The sequence below is a fragment of the Mustela nivalis genome (assembly GCF_964662115.1).
Source record: "Mustela nivalis genome assembly, chromosome: X".
Lineage (NCBI taxonomy): Eukaryota > Metazoa > Chordata > Mammalia > Carnivora > Mustelidae > Mustela > Mustela nivalis.
The window spans coordinates 65,961,803-65,981,818 of record NC_139040.1 but is presented as its reverse complement, the minus strand read 5'-3'; the positions used below and the strand labels follow the sequence as shown (position 1 = coordinate 65,981,818).

General features: G+C 41.0%; 1 protein-coding gene across 1 annotated transcript in view; it reads right to left on the bottom strand.

Moving 5' to 3' along the window:
• Positions 1–577: 577 nt before the first annotated feature.
• ZDHHC15 (zDHHC palmitoyltransferase 15) overlaps positions 578–20,016 on the bottom strand; it is a 1,212,570-nt gene continuing 1,193,131 nt past the window's right edge. The window contains exon 12 of the mRNA XM_082716046.1: positions 578–659. The gene's annotated coding sequence lies outside the window, so the exon portion shown is untranslated. The remainder of the gene's footprint in view (positions 660–20,016) is intronic.

The following is a 20,016-nucleotide window of genomic DNA, read 5'->3' as shown; positions in this document are numbered from 1 at the left end:
ATGATATCTCATTGTGGTTTTGATTTGTATTTCCCTAATGCCGAGTGATATGGAGCACTTTTTCATGTGTCTGTTGGCCATCTGGATGTCTTCTTTGCAGAAATGTCTGTTCATGTCCTCTGCCCATTTCTTGATTGGATTATTTGTTCTTTGGGTGTTGAGTTTGCTAATATCTTTATAGATTTTGGACACTAGCCCTTTATCTGATATGTTGTTTGCAAATATCTTCTCCCATTCTGTCAGTTGTCTTTTGATTTTGTTCACTGTTTCCTTTGCTGTGCAAAAGCTTTTGATCTTGATGAAATCCCAATAGTTCATTTTTGCCCTTGCTTCCCTTGCCTTTGGCGATGTTCCTAGGAAGATGTTGCTGCGGCTGAGGTCGAAGAGGTTGCTGCCTGTGTTCTCCTCAAGGATTTTGATGGATTCCTTTCACACATTGAAGTCCTTCATCCATTTTGAGTCTATTTTCATGTGTGGTGTAAGGAAATAGTCCAATTTTATTTTTCTGCATGTGGCTGTCCAATTTTCCCATGACCATTAATTGAAGAGGCTGTTTTTTTTCCCATTGGACATTCTTTCCTGCTTTGTCGAAGATTAGTTGGCCATAGAGTTGAGGGTCTATTTCTGGGCTCTCTATTCTGTTCCATTGATCTATGTGTCTCTTTTTGTGCCAGTACCATGCTGTCTTGATGATGACAGCTTTGTAATAGAGCTTGAAGTTCGGAATTGTGATGCCACCAACGTTAGCTTTCTTTTTCAATATCCCTTTGGCTATTCGAGGTATTTTCTGGTTCCATATAAATTTTAGCATTATTTGTTCCATTTCTTTGAAAAAGATGGATGGTACTTTGATAGGAATTGCATTAAATGTGTAGATTGCTTTAGGTAGCATAGACATTTTCACAATATTTATTCTTCCAGTCCAGGAGCATGGAACATTTTTCCATTTCTTTGTGTCTTCCTCAATTTCTTTCATGAGTACTTTATAGTTTTCTGAGTATAGATTCTGTGCCTCTCTGGTTAGGTTTATTCCTAGGTATCTTATGGTTTGGGGTGCAATTGTAAATGGGATGGACTCCTTAATTTCTTTTTCTTCTGTCTTGTTGTTGGTGTAGAAAATGCAACTGATTTCTGTGCATTGATTTTATATCCTGACACTTTACTGAATTCCTGTATAAGTTCTAGCAGATTTGGAGTGGAGTCTTTTGGGTTTTCCACATATAGTATCATATCATCTGCGAAGAGTGATAATTTGACTTCTTATTTGCCAATTTGGATGCCTTTAATTTCCTTTTGTTGTCTGATTGCTGAGGCTAGGACCTCTAGTACTATGTTGAATAGCAGTGGTGATAATGGACATCCCTGCCGTGTTCCTGACCTTAGCGGAAAAGCTTTCAGTTTTTCTCCATTGAGAATGATATTTGTGGTGGGATTTTCATAGATGGTTTTGATGATATTGAGGTATGTGCCCTCTATCCCTACACTTTGAAGAGTTTTGATCAGGAAGGGATGCTGTACTTTGTCAAATGCTTCTTCAGCATCTATTCAGAGTATCATATGGTTCCTGTTCTTTCTTTTATTGATGTGTTGTATCACATTGACTGATTTGCGGATGTTGAACCAACCTTGCAGCCCTGGAATAAATCCCACTTGGTCGTGGTGAATAATCCTTTTAATGTACTGTTGAATCCTATTGGCTAGTATTTTGGTGAGAATTTTCGCATCTGTGTTCATCAAGGATATTGGTCTATAGCTCTCTTTTTTGATGGGATCCTTGTCTGGTTTGGGGATCAAGGTGATGCTGGCCTCATAAAATGAGTTTGGAAGTTTTCCTTCCATTTCTATTTTTTGGAACAGTTTCAGGAGAATAGGAATTAGTTCTTCTTTAAATGTTTGGTAGAATTCCCCCGGGAAGCCGTCTGGCCCTGGGCTTTTGTTTGGAGATTTTTAATGACTGTTTCAATCTCCTTACTGGTTATGGGTTGTTCAGGCTTTCTATTTATTCCTGGTTCAGTTGTGGTAGTTAATATGTTTCTAGGAATGCATCCATTTCTTCCAGATTGTCAAATTTGTTGGCGTAGAGTTGCTCATAGTACGTTCTTATAATAGTTTAAATTTCTTTGGTGTTAGTTGTGATCTCTCTTCTTTCATTCATGATTTTATTTTTTTGGGTCCTTTCTCTTTTCTTTTTGATAAGTCTGGCCAGGGGTTTATCAATTTCATTAATTCTTTCAAAGAACCAGCTCCTAGTTTCATTGATTTGTTCTATTGTTTTTTTGGTTTCTATTTCATTGATTTCTGCTCTGATCTTTATGATTTCTCTTCTCCTGCTGGGTTTAGGGTTTCTTTCTTGTTCTTTCTCCAGCTCCTTTAGGTGTAGGGTTAGGTTGTGTACCTGAGACCTTTCTTGTTTCTTGAGAAAGGCTTTTACTGCTATATATTTTCCTCTCAGGACTGCCTTTGTTGTGTCCCACAGATTTTGAACTGTTGTGTTTTCATTATCATTTGTTTCCATGATTTTTTTCAATTCTTCTTTAATTTCCCGGTTGATCCATTCATTCTTTAGAAGGATGCTGTTTAGTCTCCATGTATTTGGGTTCTTTCCAAACTTCCTCTTGTGGTTGAGTTCTAGCTTCAGAGCATTGTGGTCTGAAAATATGCAGGGAATGATCCTAATCTTTTGATACCGGTTGAGTCGTGATTTAGGACCGAGGATGTGATCTATTCTGGAGAATGTTCCATGTGCACTAGAGAAATGCTTTGGGATGAAATGTTCTGAATACATCTGTGATGTCCATCTGGTCCAGTGTGTCATTTAAGGCCTTTATTTCCTTGCTGATCTTTTGCTTGGATGATCTGTCCATTTCAGTGAGGGAGTGTTAAAGTCCCCTACTATTATTGTATTATTGTTGATGTGTTTCTTTGATTTTGTTATTAATTGGTTTATATAGTTGGCTGCTCCCACATTGGGGGCATAGATATTTAAAATTGTTAGATATTCTTGTTGGACAGACCCTTTGGGTATGATATAGTGTCCTTCCTCGTCTCTTATTATAGTCTTTGGCTTAAAATCTAATTGATCTGATATAAGGATTGCCACTACTGCCTTCTTCTGATGTCCATTAGCATGGTAAATTCTTTTCAACCCCCTCACTTTAAATCCGGAGGTGTCTTTGGGCTTAAAATGAGTTTCTTGGAGGCAACATATAGATGGGTTTTGTTTTTTTAATCCATTCTCATACCCTGTGTCTTTTGATTGGGGCATTTAGCCTATTTACATTCAAGGTAACTATTGAGAGATATGAATTTAGTGCCATTGTATTGCCTGTAAGGTGACTGTTACTGTATATTGTCTCTGTTCCTTACTGATCTACCACTTACCACTCTCTTTGCTTAGAGGAACCCTTTCAATATTTCCTGTAGAGCTGGTTTGGTGTTCACAAATTCTTTCAGTTTTTCTTTGTCCTGGAAGCTTTTAATCTCTCCTTCTATTTTCAATGATTGCTTAGGTGGATATAGTATTCTTGGCTGCATGTTTTTCTCATTTAGTGCTCTGAAAATATCATGCCAGCTCTTTCTGGCCTGCCAGGTCTCTGTGGATAAGTCAGCTGCCAATCTAATGTTTTTACCATTGTATGTTATAGACTTCTTTTTCCAGGCTGCTTTCAGGATTTTCTCTTTGTCACTAAGACTTGAAAATGTTACTATTAGGTGACGGGGTGTGGGCCTATTCTTATTGATTCTGAGGGGCATTCTCTGATCCTCCTGAATTTTGATGCTCGTTCCCTTTGCCATATTGGGGAAATTCTCCCCAATGATTCTCTCCTGTATACCTTCTGCTCCCCTCTCTCTTTCTTCTTCTTCTGGAATCCCAATTATTCTAATGTTGTTTCGTCTTATGGTGTCACTTATCTCTCGAATTCTCGCCTCGTGGTCCAGTAGCTGTTTGTCCCTCTTTTGCTCAGCTTCTTTATTCTCTGTCATTTGGTTTTCTATATCACTAATTCTTTCTTCTGCCCCATTTATCCTAGCAGTGAGAGCCTCCAGTTTTGATTGCACCTCATTAGTAGCTTTTTTTATTTCAACTTGGTTAGATTTTAGCTCTTTTATTTCTCCAGAAAGGGCTTTTTTATCTCCCGTGAGGGTTTCTCTAATATCTTCCATGCCTTTTTTGAGCCGGCTAGGACCTTGAGAATTGTCATTCTGAACTCTAGATCTGACATATTACCAATGTCTGTCTTGATTAGGTCCCTAGCATTCGGTACTGCCTCTTGTTCTTTTTTTTGTGGTGAATTTTTCTGCCTGGTCATTTTGTCTAGATAAGAGTATATAAAGAGGTAAGTAAAATACTAAAAGGGTGGCAACAACCGCAATAAAATATGCTTTAACCAAATCAGAAGAAATCCCAAATTGTGAGGGGGGAGAAAAAGGATAAAATGAGGTTCAAAAAGAAAGAAAGAAAAAAAAAGAAGAAAAGAAGAGAATTAAAAAAAAGAAAATGAATAAAGAAAAATATAAAAAAGAGAAAATATATATATTAGATAAACTAGTTAAAAAACATTAAAAAAGAAAAGGGTAAAAGTTAAAAAAAATTTTAGCAGAAGAAGAGAAATAAAAATGAAAAATAAAACAATTAAATTAACTGCAAGACTAAAAAAATCACAGGGAGAAAGCCATGAGTTCTGTGCTTTGCTTTCTCCTCTTCTGTAATTCTGCTGCTCTCCTTGGTATTGAAACCACACTCCTTGGTAGGTGAACTTGGTCTTGGCTGGATTTCTTGTTGATCTTCTGGGGGAGGGGCCTGTTGCAGTGATTCTCAAGTGTCTTTGCCCCAGGTGGAATTGCACTGCCCTTACCAGGGGCCAGGCTGAGTAATCCGCTCGGGTTTGCTTTCAGGAGCTTTTGTTCCCTGAGCACTTTCCGTAGATTTCTGGAGGACGGGAATACAAATGGCAGCCTCATGGTCTCCGGCACGTTGGAGCGGAGAGCCCAGGGCCCCACTCCTCAGTGTGCCCTCAGAGAACAGCGCCCAGTATCTCCCGTCTGCCTGACCTCCGGCTGCGCTCTGAGCTCACTGAGCCTGTGGCTGGTTCAAGGTAACCCCGAGTTGGGAGCTTACTGTAGGCTCTGTCTCTGTAGCCAGCTTTCCGGTTCCAATACCCGCAAGCTCTGCGACACTCAGACACCCCCGATCCTTCTGTGACCCTGCGGGACCTGAGGCCACGCTGACCCCGCGTGGGCTTCGCCCTGGTTTAGACTCTGGAGTGATGTCCCTCAGCGGAACAGACTTTTAAAAGTCATGATTTTGTGCTCCGTCGCTCTGTCGCTTGCCCGGAGCCGGCCCCTCCCCCTGGGGTCTATCTTCCCGTTGCTTCGGATTCACTTCTCCGCCAGTCCTACCTTTCAGAAAGTGGTTGTTTTTCTGTTTCCAGAATTGCTGTTCTTCTTCTCTTCGATCTGCTGATGGATTTGCAGGTGTTTGCAATCTTTAGATAAGCTATCTAGTGGACATCCTGCTAGCTGAAGTAATCTCAGCCTGGTACTTCTCCGCCATCTTGACTCGAAATCTAAGATCCAAAGAATTTAATCAGATATCAAGAGTGATCATATACTGAGTATGGGGATTCTTGCTAAACCAATTTAGGAGGATTTTTGCTAAAATTGGGCAATGCAAAGATGGACATGGAAGTTCAAAGGTTGAGACTTAGATGGGAAGAGGTTTTGGAGGAATTTGACTAAAATTTGGGTCAGGGAGCGAGTCTTTATCACTAAGAGTTGAGGAATATAAAGTACCACTATTTTTTATAGGCTTTTCCCTGCAATTTATCTCTGTTTTTCTTATTAGTATTATTCCTACAACCTGAGAGCCATTCCTTCAGGGCTGCCATTTTCCATTAGTTTTTCTCTTCTTATCGGCATGACAATGAAACTTACGCAGGGCAACAAAAAGAGCATAAGGCTTGGACCCTAATCCAAGTTCCAGTACAGCCCTAGATGTCAACAAAAATGAAGAGAGCTGAATTACCCACAAATGGAATTTGCCAAGTTTATCTGTAATGGCAAGGGAGCATCAAGAGGTCTCAAGGCAATAACATTCTGATCTGTCTCATTGCTTCTATCCTTGCCTGCAAACAGTTCATTCTTGGCACAGTCACAACAGAGATCCAGTTAATGACTAGATGATGTAATTTTGCTCTTCTCCTGAAATTGCAATGGCTTTCTACTTCACCTAATAAAAGCCAACTTCCTTTTCATGGCCTGAAGGGCTGTATATAATCAGACTCACCAATTCTCTGCTATCATCTCTTAATATTCTAATTACCTCACACTCATTACAGGAACATTGGTCTTTCTGTTCTTCAAACATGTCTCAGGGAATTATAATTGTTGTTGTTCTTCCTACCTGAACATCTTCCCCTAGATAATCACATGGGTCGTTCCCTGACATTCTTCAAGTTCTTTCTCAAATGTCACTTCCTCAAAGAGACATTGGTTAATGGCCAAATATAAAAAACCGATGCCCACACTATGTATCCTGCAACATATTATATATTCCTACTGATTTAGTGCTTGTTTTCTCCTATTAAAATACAAGATTCATGTGGGCAGAAGGTATCATCTTTTTTTTTCATTGTATTCTGCATAAGGAATGGTGTCTGTCAAACAATAGATAAAAATATAGTGAGTGAATAATAATGGAGGATTATCATTTCACTGTTTCCTCTTCAAATATTGAAGCTTACCTTTATAACTCATTAGTAGTTGCCTTGTGTCTTCTGGGACAAGGGCAAAAACCCTGGGTTCTCTGGGTTTCACTCCCCAACTCTAAAAAAGAAGGGGCTGGCTGCAGCACACCTGGGCTTTCTCCTTCATTGACAGTGGACACAGTTGGGGCTCAGTATGAAGGAATAAAAGGAAGTGGACCCTGGGTTCCAAAGGAATGGAGGCTCGCTGTTTTCCATGGCCCAAGCCCCACACAAGGGACAGTGGCAAAGAGAGAGCACCTACACATGGATGGAGGGGCCCAAGGGATAAGAGGGCCCTTCCCTTTCTGTTCCAAGAAAACATAGAGCTCCTTAAAATCTCAGCACTTCCAAAACTTGGAAACAAAAAGACTCAAAAAACAAACAATAGGAATGACCAGGCAGCAATAACAAGGCATTTCCTTAATTTTTCATGAAAGTTTCACTTAAACCTCTCTACATGTCACTGAGCTCTGTAAATATAGAATGCACAAGACACTTTCCATGCTTTCCCCCTCCCCCCTTGCTTCCTGTGTCACTTCCCTCCACACATACAGCAGAAGAGCAGCAAGGATGGAGAAACGGGGCTGCCTTGCTCAGTGCACTTGCTCAATTGCCCTTTATATTAATTGTCAGATCAATGGGAGCTAAGAAGGAAATGACTTGCCCTCAGAAGCAGTGGCAGCAATTTTTTTTCCCAGAATAACTTTGGACATTTTTTGAATCCCTACAACCCACACTTCACATTGCCACAGCCAACAAGAGAAAGGGGGCCATGTTCATATGCAACTTCTGCTCAGAAGACCCACTGAATACTCAACAACGAGATTTGGTGTCCCAACCCATTATTTGGAGAACCCCTGCTTGAGGAAGAGGAGCCTCATCTCTCCTCCAAATCCCAGAAGTTGCCCAGTTCTTACTGATATAACAAAAAGTTCCTGAGGGTCATCCACGTCCTTGATTATGCCTGCCTGACCTGAAGAAGGGAAATCAATGGCTCCCCATGCCTATCTTTCCAGCCAACTATAACTGACTTCTCTAGAAATGGGGACAGCCAGGACAGTGCCTGTAGCATAGTGCCTGTAGCTCCTGAGCCCCTGAGATGGGTTCTGCTGGGTTCCCACAGGTTCCAGCTTCCTGTAGCCTGCAAGTAGTTCCCTGGGTTGGAATCTCCTCTTGACCACTTGCCTGCCTAGCTATGTTGCAAACTCTGAGAGGGAGGGACCATGTCCCACTTGTTCACAGTTTGGTTCCCAGTAACTTAGTCACTATTTGTTGAGTAAATGAAATAGATGGGGGATTCAGTAGCTCCTGGTGGGGCAGTCAAGTTACAGCCCTAGCTCAAGTACTTGGTAGTCAGAGATGTTTGTGATCTCTTCTCCTGCGGGGTGTGTGTGTGTGTGTGTGTGTGTACATTCCCCCCCAGAAGAACCCAGGAGCTCCCTGATGGTGGGTTTCACAAACTGGTTTTAGTTTATGCCACAGCTCTGGGGGACTGGCTCTCCTCCTCACAACCCCCACCCCTCACCAGGAAAGGTCCTTCCTGAGGAGGTCCCCATCTCTTTCCCATTCCAAGCTCCTCCCTGTCCTAGAACTTTGTGAGCTTGACAAGTCCCTGTTTCCTTGTCTGGAAAATGGGGACGTTGGGTTACATGGAGGGCAAGGAGCTGATCAGTGTCATAATTGTTCATCTCCATGATGTCTGAACTGAACTGCTGCCTCCTGAGCACCTCTGTGGTTTGGTGTAGGGACTGCAGAGTTCCAAACCTCACTCTCTCACCACTGTGACTTAAATTGTGCATGTTATTCCATGAAAATGCCTGTTCCCCACCCAGGTACTTCTGGGACTATGAACATGCTTATCTAGACGTGGGCCTTGGCTGGAGGAAACAGGCAGGAAGTGAGAGACCCTTCTGACTGTAAAGATGGTTAAGAATAGTAACCATTTACCAAGGAATGTTATGGGTCTCCATTTCCTGGAGATCATAGAAATGTAGAGGCTGGTGGGCCCCTAGAGATCATCTGGTCCAACCCCTTCATTGTATAGATAAGGAAACAAAGACCCATAGGAAGTAAATTGCCTTCCCAGGGTCACTGAGCAGCAGAATGAAAGAGCAGAGATCCAGACGTGCCATCAGGGTTCCCCAGCCAGAACACACTTTGTTGCTCCAAGCTGAGAGGGCTCCTTCAACCACAAATCTCTGGAGTGTCTTTGCTACACAGATGAGGACTCCCTGATGTCTTTAGAGGGTAAATGGTCTATGAGAGAGAGGGGTGAGGCCAAAGGATGCCTGGGCCCAGGCTGCTCCCTGGATACTGCCTTGCCTCCTCTGGGGACAAGAGAAATAGCTTTCACTCTGCAGTGTCTGATGGCTGCTCCTTCCTGGGGTCCAGCATCTCTCCTCCCGAAGACTCACCTGTATTTATAGCACACCTACCCTCCAGAAGGCCCCTGTCTCAGGCAGTCAGCCAGTAGACCTGCCCCTCTCTTTCAGGAACACCTTCCAAATGCCTCTGGGTGAGTCTCAGCTAGGGCAGGTCACCAATATCCAGAGCCAAGGTCCTTGCACTCAGGGAGCTTCTTAATGAGTGACAGACTGAGGCACATGCACCCAAAAGCAGGTACTTGGGAGGAAAGAAATGGGCCATAGTAGTCAGAGGAGGTGGAATTCATGGGTCTTTCACAAATGCTGGGAAGGACCTGGACTAAGAGGTGGTCAGGGGAAGCCTTCTCTGACTCCTTCTTAAAGGTTTCTCTTACTTCTTTGGAGGCAGCACAAGAAGGGGTGGCAGGGTATGATTACCAGGACACATACAGTTAGGAGTTTGGACCCCTCACATGAGTTACTGGCCCAGCCCAGTGCCTCACTAGCTGGGTGACCTTGAGCTCTTCATTTTGCCACTTTGAATCTCAGTCTCCTCATCTTAGAATTTGGGAACTAATAATGGCTCACACAGCTCAAGGCAGAGTTCACAGGTAGTCTAGGAAGATCCCAGGGGTCGATGGTTTCCAGAGTAATGTCAATTCCTTGTTATGCTGGAATATTGTGGGGACCCACTTGGAACCCTAGAGTTGGTATAAAGATTATGTTAAGCTTGAAGACACTTGAGATTCAACAGTGACAGGGGAAATCCTTCCTGGAGCTACCCCTATCTGACTAAGAGCAGCAACTGCTGGGAAATGAGGCAGTCATAAATTCCTTCTCAGGCCATCTACTCCCAGAAGGTAGACTGTGAATAAAATCTACCTCAAATCTCTTCTCCAGGAGAGTTTCATGATCCTGAAGGAGACAGAAAGACCACTCACGCCTGTAGAGAAAAATATTATCACAAACTTTCCTATCAACTGTTTGTTCTTCTGAAAATCCATTTTTATTTCCAAAAAGGCATTTATTTTCCAGTAAGTGCCTTTCTCTCCTGACCCTCACCTAGTAAGATGGTATATAAGCACCAAACTCCAATCACTCCTCTGAGTGATGGTCACTCAGTTTTGCCATGTATATGGAGATTGCACATGTAAATAAACTCTAGTTTTTGCCTCCTGTAAGTCTGTGTTTCATCAATTTAATTTACACACCTCAGTTACTGATCTTCAGAGAGCAGAGGAAAAGTTTTTCCTCCCCTACAGCATTCAGAAAGTAGAATCTACAAATTAATGTATAGATTTTACTTAGATCCTGACCCAAATAAACTCTTAAAAAGAAAAAAAAAAGAACAGACAACTCTTCATAACATTGATGAGAGGATTCTAATGTTCCAGAGCTGCATACAGAATATTTCCAGACACAATAATGTGACAATCTGGCTAGGAGTTAATAATTGTTGATGCTGGGTGGTGTGCACCAGAGAACTCATTATGCTATTCTACTTGTGTGTAGTCTTGAAATTTTCCATAACGTAAGGTTTTCAATATGAAATAGAAAAGGTTGGGTCAAGGAGGTATTTATCCAAGTGTGGGTTATCTGTCCAGCTTTGGAAGGCTTTTCATTATAGAGCACAACAATTGCAAATTTAGGAAAATGTGTAATTTGTGAGCTCCAGCAGCAGTGCTGGGAGGGGCTTATGAATAGAGACAGAGATTTTGCCCCTCATTTCAGCCTCCTCATTAGGCAGCATCTGTGCTGCTCTTCTCAGCCAGTAGCAGTCTGGTTGCCAGGCAATGGAAGCTAGAAGTCCTTTTCTTGGAAGGGAGAAGGGGGGAAAGGGAGGGAGAGAAGCAAGAAGTGGGGGAAGGCAGAAATAATTTGCCCAGGGGAAGGCTTGTCCCTGCCTAGGCTGCCTAGGGGCCTGGCTCAAGGTGAGAGATAGGGATAAGGGTCCCTTTTTAGATGCCAGTTTCCCACAGTCCCTGCTTTCCATGGTTTATTTCTAGAGGACAATCTTGTTGTCAGAGCCTGATGCCCTAAAGAAGTGGGTAGAGGGATGCATCCATGTGCACCTCCTGTGAAGTCCTGTGAGATCTGAGATCTGAGCCCCCACTCAGAGTAAGAATTCTGATTGGCCCCCTCCTGGGTGACATGTCTGAACTCTTAGTAAGCTTAAAAATTCTAGGAAAGTAGCTCATCAAATGGAAAATGTGAACTGATGGTCACCCTGAGCTAAGGCCATCCCCAAAAGCAGGAGGGCAGAAAGCTTCTTCTTCGTGGTGGGGAACCCTGTCCTCTCTGTCTTTTGGGGAGCAGCAGCAGAAGCCTTTTGTGCTGCAAAATGACCTGGCAGTCTCAGGGATGCTGACTGTGCTGGGGAGTCTTGTGCTCTGGCATTGGTTCAGACCCAGCTGTCACTGAAATGTGTGGATCTCAGCCCATCTGACATTCAGTTTTCTGACCTCTAGAAGTGGGAAGTTATCATGTATGGTCCTTTGCCTCTCTTCAGACTCACGTGGGATGGCATTACAATGCACAGCCCCCGACACCCAGGACAGGAATTACTCTCAACCAGAATAAAAGAAGCCTGGCCCACCCCACTCCCACCCACCAGGCCAGCCTACATAGCAGTGATCTCTGTCACTGGTCGCTGGTCGCTGGCCACTGGAAGGTGAGGACACTTCCTAGAGCCACCCTACTGTGATCATGAGGTGTCTTCTGTTGGGCTGGGAGGTGGGATTCAGAGAGGCTCCAGGCAGGAGGAATGGGTGGGGGGAGTGTGGTCAAGGCAGCTGCCCCAGAGATCAGCCTTTCAGACCTGGCATCTGAGAAAGGAAGAGTGTCTGTACTCAATGAGAAAAACATCAAGAAGGCCAGCAGTCAGGAGCTGAGTTAGAGCAGGTCCCAGACAACCCCCTCTTTGTGCAGCATCTTTGTGGCTTCTGGTTGCTAGGAGCAGGCTTTCCTGTTGCTAAGCAACTGGAGCCTGGTGGATTAAAACCAATTTCCTGAGCTCACTGCAAGGGGAGGGAGAGAAAGTGCAATGCAGATGCCCTGGAGAAGTTCATCCCTGCCTCCAGGCTTTGTTGGGGGATGTGGGTGCTGGGTGAAGGGAAAGTGAGGCACAACTTTGAGCTAATCTCTAGGGAGAAGGCAGATGGGAGGAATAAGGAGAGGACTATACACCAGGTACTCACTACAAAGACTAAAAGAAGAGAATGAGACTGGCAATTAAAATGCCAATTAGAGCACTAATGAATGTTAATGCTGCTCCTTTTTGAAACCTCAGTAAAGGGCTGTTAGTCCCTAGGGTGCTTCTGAACCACCTGACCAGGCCAGATCAGACAGGACTGGGCAGGGTTTGTCTTCCAAAGATGAGAGGATCAGAGCATTTTAGGATCCATGCGTTCCCCAAGGGTCCTGTGGTCCAACCTCTTACTGAATGCCAGTGGACCCTCCTCACATGGCCCTCTGCTCTCTGCTTAGATAATAATCTCAGGATGACAGGGAGTTTACTTCTTCCTGGGTTAGCCCTTTCTGTACCTTGCCCTTAGAAAGTGCTTTGTCCCTTGTAGCCCAAGTCAGGCTCACTGTGGCTCTTTCCCTCAAGGGTCAAAGGCTAGTCCAATCTGCCTTGCTGTAAGGATCTGTAGTGTCTCTCTTTCATGAGCCCCACACCCTACCTCTTGCCAGTTCTTGGAGGACAGCCTTGTGGAAGGCTTATCCTGACTGGTACCCTCTGGTCCCCCACTCAGCCTGATCTTTAGTCTCCTTTAGGGATGTGCCACTTGGACAGAGAAACTTACAAAGAGGTCCTGGATTCAATTCCTACACCAGAGTTTTGGCTCTTCCCACTGCACTGCTCAGGTGGAGACCTTCTTGCTCATCACCCTGTCGGTGGGCAGGTGTTTATCTTTCTGGTCGTATTTCCGTTTTAGAAGAGGCAGATAAGATCAGTGGAGGAGGGTAATGAGCTTTCTCCCTGCTGTCCTGATCCTGTGTCTTGATCCTGAATGTGTCCTGATCCTGAATGTCTGCAGGCATCTGCTCCTGATTGCTGAGCAGGACTGCTCTTTGTGCTTTAGCCTGCCTGACCCTTGGCTAATGAGTTGAATGACAGACTGCCTTCTTCATGCAATACCCTGTTAAGTGATCAAGGGTACATTTAGCTAGGCTGAACATTTTCTTTTTCTCTATAACACTTTACATTATGTTATATATATCTATCTATATCTATATCTATATATATATAAAGATTTTATTTTTATTTATTTATTCAACAGAAAGAGATCACAAGTAGGCAGAGAGACAGGCAGAGAAGGAGTGGGAAACAGGCTCCTTGCTCAGCAGAGATCCTGATGTGGGGCTTGATCCCAGGACCCTGAGATCATGACCTGAGCTGAAGGCAGAGGCTTAACCCACTGAGCCACCCAGGTGCCCCATGTAATATATATTTTTAATATTATTTTGTTTTTCTGTTTCTTCACCCTCTAATATAAATTCCATGAGGGTTGAGATTTTTCCGTGTTTAGTTTATTGCTATATCTCAGTATGTAGAGTAGGTCTGACACCTGGTAGGGGCTCACCAATTGTATGCTGAATAATAAATAGATCATTACATATATAGATAAGCTATTTATATACTCATATAGCGTGATATCCAAACTAAATTCTGAGTGAAAAGAAGCAGGGTACAGAACAGTATGGTATCTTTTTTTTCTTCTGGGAGGGCAAAAGAGAAGTACATAAAGGAGAAATTTAGTTTTGTAAATGCCCAGAATGTCATTAGGAGAATAAAAAAGAAACTTGACTCAGGGCAGGAGAGTTTGGTGACTGAAAGAACAGGCATAGTCTATATATTTTTCATGGTATAACTTTTCGTGCCTTTTGAATTTTGTGCCATTAACACGTATTGCTTAAATGTTTTCACTAAAGAGTTAAAGCTTAGAATTTTAAAATGCCCAAAATAAAAGCCAACTCATTGAATCATTTCCAACAATCTCAGGTACTATGGTTTGTCAGCTTGCTAGAACCAAGTCTTATGGGCCTATGCCATGTGATCCCCTAACTGCCATTCTTTAAGGCAGTTTATATTTAATTATCAATTATAACCAATAACTTGCCCATGGGAAATTATTATGTTCAAATAGACTAGTTCATATTAGAGGTATATGTCAAAGGCCTTCAGCTGCATTATTGCAATAGGGCCTCATTCTTTCCTATCAAAAGCTTACCAGTCACAGCCACTCTGGAAAACAGCATGGAGGTTCCTCAAGAAGTTAAAAATAGAACTATCCTATGACCCAACAATTGCACTACTAGGTATTTACCCCAAAGATACAAATGTAATGCTCCAAAGTGGCACCTGCTCCCCAATGTTTATAGCAGCAATGTCCACAATAGTCAAACTGGAAAGAGCCCAGATGGCCATCGACAGATGAATGGATAAAGAAGATGTATATATACAATGGCATATTACTCAGTCATCAAAAAGGGTGAAATCTTACCATTTAGATTGATGTGAATGGAACCAGAAGGTATTATGCTGACCGAAATAAGTCAAACAGAGGAAGACAATTATCTTATGGTTTCACTCATACTTGGAATATAAGAAACAGCACAGAAGATATAGAGGAAGGGAGGGAAAACTGAATGGGAATAAATCAGAGAGGGAGATAAACCACGAGAGACTTCTAACTATAGGAAACAAACTGAAGGTTACGGGAGCGGGGGCGGTGTGGGGGTGGGGTACCTGGTGATGGGCATTAAGGAGGTCACATGATGTGATGATCACTGGGTGTTATATGCAACTGATGAATTACTAAACTCTACATCTGAACTAATGATGTAGTATATGTTAGCTTATTGAATTGAAATAAAAAGTTTTACCAGTCTTTTCCTTTTCTGCAACAAAAATATATGCATATCTTTGGTGGGATAAGCCCTCTAATTCACTGCCTTTGGGAGCATATATTAATATTTTTTTTTCCCTGAAAGTGGTTCTAAAGCTTAAAAATACTCATTTTCATGAGTATTCACTTCTAGATAACCTAAAGAAAATATTTAAAATTTGTATCATGTTTTATGCATAAGGATATTTGTCATGGTGTGTTTACAATGGTAAAATACTTTAAATCATATAAATATCCAACAGGAGGAAAATGATATTAAATTTTAGCAAGGCCATGTGATAGACTATCATGCACCCATTAAAAATACATGTTTTGTGGAAAACTGAATTTAATCTAATCTTACTAAAGAATCTTTAAGGATGTGGTTAATTATATGTACTAGGCACACTGTCAGGACCAACTGTAGGAATTATGAAAAACAAAATATCAGAATATGCCTGATAATGAGTTATGAAAGTACAGAATGCCATAGTAAACCTGCAGAATTATGAAAAAAAAAAAAAGACTTCAGAATAAGCCCAAAGTAACAAGTGATGTAAATTGAAATGGAGCACTGGGTGTGGTGCAAAAACAATGAATACTGTTATGCCGAAAAATAAATAAATAAATAAATAAATAAATGAAAATCATTTCACTGATCACCAAAAGTTGGATGATGTGTAACAGGTATGGCTTTAATTCCATATAAATGAGGCTGAAAATCCACTAAATTTTGTTAGTCACTTGCTGGGTACCTGCATGCATTCGAGGTATTTGCTTTGTTCAATGATAAAATCTGTTAATTCTATATAAACTGGTGCTTCTCTTTGGGTCTTGATCTGCCCCCCAACCAATAATTTAGCAATAAGGATAGGATTACTTCAATGAGCCCTTCTCATAAATGAGTTTGTCAGAGGATTTATGGCCGCCTTGATCAGATGAGATTCTGGCTGTTTGCTGGTTTCTCTTTATTTTGGCTAAGTTTAATTGGGTTACTATTAAGCAAAATAGTTAATATACGTTCTAAGATCCCAAGATCTGGTTCACCATTAATTCCAATAGTAGAAAAATATGAGAAACTCAAAGTGTTGGCTGAATTCACTCTGTCATGTTTGGGATGGGGATACTTATAAGTATCCTGTATTTTAATGGCCAGAGGAAAACTTTTTTGAGGTAGACAAATGGCTGTACTTACAGGAATCTTTAGAAAAGTTCCACCCAAGCAAATGTATTACTGAGATGACTACTTCTCAGGAAATAAACTCAAGAATGAATTGGATAGCCACAAGAAGTGAATTGATATACTAGAGGAAAAGATTAAGAAACTGAAAGCTCTTTTTCTTTTTCCATGTTTGCAATGTTTTCCTAATGTTGCTCTTTCTGCTTCCTCTGTTTTGTTTTGTCTTTTTGTTTTGTTTTTCATTCCAGGCTTCAACCTGGGACTTGGGAGAAGGGGGGTAATGGTCTCTTGGATGGTTGATTCCCAATGGTTATGGGAATCAGAGATGACATCCTTTTAGAAGGCAGAAAAGTGCCAGCTTTATTCAAATGTCCTAACATGGGCTGTTCAAATATTAATTTCACCTCTGAAATTCTCAAAAAACCAAAACCAACTATCCAAAACAGAGGGAAGTACCTATCTAACTATCCATCTATATCTATCTGACCATCTATCATTTATCTATCATCTATCTACTTTAATTCCAGTGTAGCTAACATACAGTGTTATATTAGTTTCAGGTGTACAGTAGAGTGATTCAACACTTCGATACAACACCTAGTATTCATCAGAAGTGCACTCCTTAATCCCCATCACATATTTTCCCCCATCCCACCACCCAACTCCCCCCTGGTAACCATCAGTTTGATCTCTCTAGCTAAGAGACTGTCTTGGTTTGTTTCTCTCTCTCTCTTTTTTCTCTTTGCTTGTTTGTTTTGTTTCTGAAATTCCATATACATATATGAGTGAAATCATAATTATTTGTCTTTCTCTGAGTGACTAATTTTGCTTAACATTATATTCTCTAGCTCTACCCATGTTGTTGCAAATGACAAGATTTCGTTCTCTTTTAATGCTGAAAAATATTATACACACACATACTTATCTTTATCTTCTTTATCCATTCACTTTTTAAAAAAGATTTTATTTATTTATTTGACAGGCAGAGATCACAAGTAGGCAGAGAGGCAGGTGGGCCGGCGGGGGAAGGGGAAACAGACTCCCTGCTGAGCAGAGAGCCAGGTGTGGGTCTTGATCCCAGGACCCTGGGATCATGACCTGAGCCGAAGGCATAGGCTTAACCCACTGAGCCACCCAGCTGCCCCATCCATTCACTTACTGATAGACATTTGGGCTTCTTCCATAATTTGGCTACTGTAAATAATGCTGCTATAAATGTCGGGGTGCATGTGTCCCTTCGAATTAGTGTTTTTATATTTTTTGAATAAGTACCTAGTGGTGTGATTACTGGATTGTAAGGTAGTTCTATTTTTGATTTTTTTCAGGAACCTCTATACTGTTTTTCCATAGTGGTTGCACCAGTTTGCATTCACATCAAGAGTGCAAAGTTTTTCTCCACATCCTTGCCAACACCTGTTGTTTCTTGTGGTTTTGATTTTAGCCATTCTGACAGGTGTGAGGTGGTATCTCACTGTAGTTTTGATTTGCATGTCCCTGATGATGAGTGCTGTTGAGCATCTTTTCATGTGTCTGTTGGCCACCTGTATGTTTTCTTTGGAGAAATGTGTGTTCATGTCTTCTCTCCATTTTAAAATTCAATTATTTAGTTTTTGGGTGTTGAGTTGTTCTATGTTTTCTAATGAACTTTCTTGTTTTTACTTGGCCCATAAAAATATCCACGTTGTGGGTATCTCTGGGCAATCTTCTGTCTGTTCATTCTACTTCAAATTTCCTCTGCAGTAAGTCATCTGTTAGAGGAATGTGACTTTCCCTTGTCTCCTATTGTGACTGTTAATCTGATGGGAAGGGACCTGGTATATAAACTAAGAGCTACTACATTCTATACTCTGGATGGAGTTTTTTGGGGGGTACTCAGGAGGGAAAACACCTGAGTTGCTAGATATGTCCTTCTGAAACAAAAGGGGGACAGGAGAAAGTTATAGTTTCATTTGATGTTGGAAAAACACTCTGAATTATAGGAATTAATTCATCTTTAGGAATTAGGATTTAGGAATTTAGAAATCCTAATTAGAGAATTGGAAAGACAGAGCATAATTTTTTTTAAAAGGCCTCGCACCTATGAAAAAGAAAGGACAACTAATGAATAATTGAACGCTACATCAGAAACTAACCATATGTTGGATAACTGAACATAATAAAAATAATAAAAAATAAAGATAGAAAGGACAATTCAACATGAAAGTTCAATTTATTATAGATTTGTATAAGATTTGAGAAAAAGTAGTCATTCCTCTGACACTTGTTATTCCCAACCATGTTACTATCTTAATTTCTATACCTGCATCAGCTAAATATTTTTCTGTAATAGACTTATTTTTAGATTTCTTTTCTTATTTTCAGCTGAGGAATGAAGGTTCCCCTTTGTGTTTACCTATGGAGGCTTTCTTGTAGCAATGGATGTCAGCAGTTGACCCTTGAACAACACGGATTTGAACTGTGTCCATTCACTTATCCACAAACTTTTTTTTTGATGCAGTACACTACTGTAAATGTGTTTTGTCTTCCTTATGATTTTTTGATAACATTTTCTTTTACCTAGCTTCCTTTATTGGAAGAATACATTATATAATATATATAACATATGAAATATGTGTTTATCAACTGTTTATGTTATTGATAAGGCTTTTGGTCAATAGTAGGCTATTAGTAGTGAAGTTTTACAGGAGCCAAAAGTTGTATGTGGATTTTTGACTGCATGGGGGTGTTTGAATCCATAAACCATGCCTTGTTCAAGGGTCAACTGTATATACTCTAGACATCTATTCAAGAACTTGAAAAACTTTCCCTGACTTAGTAGCCCATGCTAGTTCAATGTGTGGATGATTTATTGGTATCTACTAAGACTTGGCATGCCTGTAAAGAAGATACTTTGGATTCCTTAATACTTTTAGCTACTGAAGAACACAATACCTCTTTAGATAAATTGTAGTATTATCAAACTGAAGTCATTTAATATGGGTTAACAGGCAGCAGATAGTTCCATCTTAAAGTCAGCCCATTTACAAATGAAGCAAACTATTCTGAAAAAACAAAAAACAAAAAACCAACTCCACTAATTTTAGGGGTGGGTTGAGTACTACAGGCATTGTGTCTCTTCCTTTTCTGAAAAGACTAACCATATCATTGAGCTGTCACACAATGCAGTGCTAGACCCTTTACTGTGGTTCAAAGAAGCTAGAGAAGTCTTTCGTTTTTTTAAAGACTTTATTTATTTACTTGAAGGGGGGGGAGGAGCACACAAGCAGGGGGAGCGACAGGCAGAGGGAGTGGCGGGCACAGGGAAAGGGAGTGACAAGCAGAGGGAGAGGGAGTGGCAGGAAGAGGGAGAGGGAGTAGCAGGCGCCTTGTTGAGCAGGGAGCCCTTTGCAGGGCTCTATCCCAGGACCCTGAGATTATGACCTGAACAGAAGATAGACACTTAACTGACTGAGTCACCCAAGTGCGCCAGAGAAGTATTTTTTTCTTTTTCTTTTTAAATTTTTTAAAATTTTTTTTCTTTAAGGATTTTTAAATTAAAGTAAAATTAACATATAGTGCTTTATCAGTTTCAGGAGTGCAATATAATGATTCAACAATTCTATACGTTTCTTAGTAGTTATTACGATAAGTATATTCTTTTAAAAAAGTTTTTATTTAGTTAACATACAGCATAATAGTAGTTTCAGGTGTACAATTTAGTGATTCAACACTTCTATACATTACCCTGTGAGAAATCTTTTAAAAGCTTAAAGCAACTGCTATTTCTCAGCCAGGATTAAGAGTTCCTAATTTTGACAAAATATTCCATCTATTATGAAAACAAGGGAGCTGCCAAT